At 35.8% G+C, this 5,094-nt stretch overlaps 1 non-coding gene across 1 annotated transcript; it reads left to right on the top strand.

Moving 5' to 3' along the window:
- Positions 1-4,060: 4,060 nt before the first annotated feature.
- On the top strand, positions 4,061-4,167 carry LOC121216831 (small nucleolar RNA R71). The gene has a single exon (XR_005913043.1). It is a non-coding gene; the product is annotated as a small nucleolar RNA R71 (small nucleolar RNA).
- The last annotated feature ends 927 nt before the right edge of the window (positions 4,168-5,094 follow it).

Genomic DNA, 5,094 nt, shown 5'->3' with positions numbered 1-5,094 from the left:
TAAATCTTATTGAGTCTAGTTTCACATAGAGGAAATGGTGTAAGCAAAAGAATTTCATATTATGAGATATTTGGATTTTTGTGAGATAGGGTCAGTGTGATTTTGTGCTCCCCTATTTTAAATTTGGAAAATTACTAAAAATTTTACAAGAATAATTATGGTTTAGAATTCATATGAGTAAATTCTTAATGAGTCTATCTTCAATAGAAATAGACAAAAACATTATTCTAATTTCGTACTATGAGATAATTAAGTTTTAGTAGAGGAAGGTTGAAGCTGGCAAATAGCAAAACAGGGGTAAGTTTGAAGAATAAACTGTACTTATTGGATAATCCATAAATTTTGGAAATTTTATGATAAGAAAATATGTGAGTCTAGTTTCAGGAAAAATTATTGGATCTTAATTTGGAGTTTCGTAGCTCTAGATATAAATAATTTAATAACTATGACTCGAGAAGACAGCTTGACCAAAACATAAATAAATGTGTAATTATGATTGTAATACCTTGAGAAGCATGTTGACATATTGCTTATTATTTTCATATGGACTTACTAAGCTATAAAGGTTACCCCTTTCCTTTTCTATTTCTTTTTGTGCTGTCAGGTTAGCTCGAGGTTGGAGATCGTCAAAGGCAGTATCACACTATCAAGTCATCACCTTTGGAGTATTGACATATATGTATTAAGCACCTTCAAGTGAGTGGCATGTATAGGGACTTAGTTTTTATGATAGATGTTGTTATCAATAGCCAAATGTATTTGCTTATATTGATTCATTGTATAGAGCCATGAGATGTGGCTTATAATGATTGTGACTTGTAAGCCTAGTTATCCATGCTAAGTTTTAATGCTTGTGTTGCGATGATGTATGCTTGTGAGACATGCATGATTGGTGTTAAGACATATGTGTATGATAAATGCTTCATGACCAATCGAAATGGTCATAGCCATGAAGTAATTGTATGATATGGAAATAAGACGATGATGATTGGACATGAATGCCTGATGTTTAAATAAGATCACTTGATAAGTCGATGAACACGAAAATTTGGTATAAACGGTCATCATATGACAGGGTCAATGAATATGGATTGTTGTGTCTAGATTTGGCATTATATGAGCTTGTGTAACTCGTGAACGATAGCATGTTAATGTTAAGAATATACCTTAGTGAAGTATGCTAAATCACTAAAAGGATGCCATGATGAATATCTTTGATGTGTGTAAAAATGTGAGGGATTAATGGTAACGAAAGGCTTGGAAAATAACCTAAGTGCTAGCCACACAGGCAGAGACACGGCCATATGTCTCAGCATTGTGGAGGACACGGCCTAGCACACAGGCGTGTGGCCTGGCCGTGTGGTTCAATTTATTTTACTGACATCATAAACAGAGAATTACACGGCCTGAGGACATAGGCGTGTTGAAGACACACGGGCTTGTCCCTGCGTGTGACCCTGTTTCATGAAAATTTTTCTAAGTTTTCCCAAAACTTTCCAAAGTTCTCGGTTTAGTCCCAAACCGTCTTTAATGCATGTTTAGAGCCTTGGTAGCTCGTATAAGGGACAATATACATGTGTTTGAATGTTTTTGAATTGGTTAAAATTTTATGGCCCGATTTTATGAAAACATGTACGCTTAATTCTGGTAACGCCTCGAACCCTATCTCGGCGTCGGATACGGGTAAGGGGTGTTACAACTCACACGACTTAGGACACACACATGTGTCTAAGCCGTGTGGACTATTTTAGGCCGTGTAACCTTTGAATTTTTGAAAAATTAAGTCCCAGTATCCACATGGCCAACGACACGCCCATGTGTTCAAGCCGTGTGGGTCACATGACGATGTTGCCAGGCCATGTGTCGAATCTCCTATTGTGTACACGGCCTGGGAAACACTCGTATGTCCAGGCCTTATGGGTCAAAAAAATTTTATTTTAAAATTTTATTTAATTAATTTGAAAATAATATGAAATAAAGTTAAAAGAATTAGCAGAATGTTAGACACTCGGGTTGCCTAACGCTTATTTAGAGTCTAAGCTCGACTTAACTCGTATGCACATGATTACGGTGGTTCGTGGAGCCGAAGCTCCTCTTTATCGATATCAATTACTTTACCAAGATAAGGTTTATGTCGAGTATTGTTTACCTTAAATGTGTTAAATTCAGAAAGAGTTACCTCGACTGTACAATAAGGGAAGACATTCAGTACCGTAAATGGGTTTGATCCATTTGCATTAAGCTTCGAAGGGGCAATTCGTGGATCTGTTTTGTCTAGTAGTACTTTGTCCCCAACTTAAATCGGTTCGTTCCATCCACATGCTCATCATGGCATCACTTTGGCTCTTTATCTTGTTTTCTCAATTTCTCATTGACATGTGTTTGTCATTCATCTAGTTCATCAATTTGTAACATTCGTTCTTCATAAGTCGTTCTGTTTCTATCGGATTAACTGAAACGTGGCTCCATTACGTTTTTTTGAGGGGTTTCCTGCAAAGAAGATTGAGCCACATGGTTACTCACATTAATAGAAGACTTAAAACCATCTCGGTCACTAGATGTTCTCACAGAATCATGAGCTTGGAGAGTAATCATTTTGTCACCTACACGAAGTACAAGTTCACCCGTACCAACATCAATTATAGTTCTAGCTGTTACTAAAAAGGGTTGCCCTAAAATTAAAGGTACCTCACTACCCTCATCCATGTCCAACACAACAAAGTCAATAGGGAATATGAATTTGTCAATTTTTACAAGCACGTCCTAAATAACACCCCTAGGATATCTAATGGTTCTATCCGTTAATTGAATACTTATCCTAGTTTGATTGGGTTTCCCAAGACCTAGTTGTTTAAACATTTTATAAGGCATGACATTAATACTAACCCCTAAATCAGCCAAAGCATTTTCAATATTCAAACTACCAATTAAACAAGGAATAGTAAAACTCTCTGGATCTTTTAGTTTGTAGGGTAGTTTATTTTATAAGATGGCCAAGCAAATTGCATTGAGCTCCACAATTGACGAATCATCTAACTTTCATTTGTTTGTCAACAGCTCCTTTAAAAATTTGACATAATTGGGCATCTGCAAAAGAGCTTCAACAAACTCTAAGTTAATATGTAATTTCTTTAAGAGTTTGATAAATTTACCAAATTTTTCTATTGTTTGGTCTCTTTTCATCGCATTAGGATATGGCACTCGAGGCGTATATTCCTTTACAGCTAGCTTTTGCTCTTTCTGTCTTACCTCAACCTTATAGTTATTCACCACAATTTCTAGCCTCTATTCTTGTTTAGATTCAACTAACCCTTCTTCATCTCGAACAAGAATTGCATGAAGCTGCTCCTTTAGGTTAGTTTTGGTATTGCTAGGCAAACTACCTTGTGGTCATTCTGAAATTAACTTAGCAAGCTAACCTGTTTGGTTCTCGAGCCCTTGAATCGATGCTTGTTGATTTTTAAGTGCTTCTTTAGTGTTTCAAAAATGGGTTTCTGACACCAAGATAAACTTCGTCAACATCTCCTCGAGGTTTGGCTTTTTCTCTTGCTGGTAAGGTTGTTGTTGGAAGCCTAGAGGAGTTTGTGCTATCTGATTTCCTTGACCACCCTAAGAGAAATTGGGATGGTTCCTCCAACCTGCATTATAGCTGTTACTATAAGGGTTATTTTGTGGCCTAGAATTATTACCTATATAATTGATTTGTTCGTTCTCTGTGCTAGGTAAACATTCTGGGTTATTTATTCCACCTTCATTTGCATCGCATTGCATCACCAGGTGTACTTGCATAGAAACATATAAACCATAAATTTTCTCATTTAAAAGTTCTACCTGATTCGATAACATGGTGACTACATCTAAATTAAAGACACCAACTACTTTTATCAGCTTTGTCCTCATAACTTGCCACTGATTATTATTCAGTGTCATCTCCTCAATAAATGCATAAGCTGCTTTGGGTGTTCTATTATTAAGTGTATCACCAGTCGCTGAATTAATTAATTGCCTTGTTGAGGGATTCAAATCATTGTAGAAGGCTTGAACTTGTAACCATAAATGTAACCCATGGTGAGGGCACCTTCTCACTAAATCCTTGTATCTCTCCCATGCATCATATAACATTTCTAAATCAATCTGTACAAAGGAAGAGATGTTTTTCCTTAACTTGGCTGCCTTAGTTGGTGGGAAGTACTTTAGTATAAATTTCTCGGTCATTTGGGCCCATGTAGTGATGGAACCTCGTGGTAAAGAGTTTAACCACTACTTAGCTTTGTTCCTCAACGAAAAAGAGAATAATCGTAAATGAACGGCATCGTTAATGGCGCCATTAATCTTGAAAGTATCACAGATTTCTAGGAAATTTGTCAAATAAGTATTTGGATCTTTGTATTGTAAGCCATCGAATTGAACAAACTATTGTACCATCTGAATAATGTTCAGCTTCAGTTAAAAATTATTTGCAGCAATGGTGGGTCTCAGAATACTCAATTCAGCCCTAGTTAAAGTGGGCTTGGCATAGTCGTACATAGTACGAGGAATAGGATTTGGATCTGCAACAACTGTAGGAGCTAGCTAATTATTTTGGTTATCACCCATCTCCTCAGTAATAACAATGCCCTCTTGTTCGTCTATTATATTCTATCAATCCTGCCTTGCTTCTCTACTGATTCTGGGAGTAGTACTTTCTATTTCGCTGTCAAAAATCAATTATCCCGATGGGTTTCTTCTAGTCATAAACTAAAGGAACCTGCCAGAAAGAAACAAAAGAGAAATTAGAATGTAAAAATTAAAATAAAAACAAAAATATAAAAATAAAATAAAAATAGCTAAATTAATAAAAATAAGGTGTTCCTAATATTGTAGTCCCTAGCAATGGTGCCAAAAACTTGATGGTTACTAAACTAACTATAAATACGACAAAGGCAAGCGCACCTATCGAACTATAGCTAAGGTCAGTAGAGAATATCGTATCCACGAGGACTAAAAGTATTAGTAATTACAGTTTTTCTATTATTTAGTCGATAATTTTGAGTGATGTGTTTTAATCTAATTTTATTAAACTTAATTTAACTAAAAACGCAGTAGAGAATGAAA

This window comes from Gossypium hirsutum, chromosome A02, assembly GCF_007990345.1.
Source record: "Gossypium hirsutum isolate 1008001.06 chromosome A02, Gossypium_hirsutum_v2.1, whole genome shotgun sequence".
NCBI lineage: Eukaryota > Viridiplantae > Streptophyta > Magnoliopsida > Malvales > Malvaceae > Gossypium > Gossypium hirsutum.
This window is presented reverse-complemented; position numbering and strand designations above follow the sequence as displayed.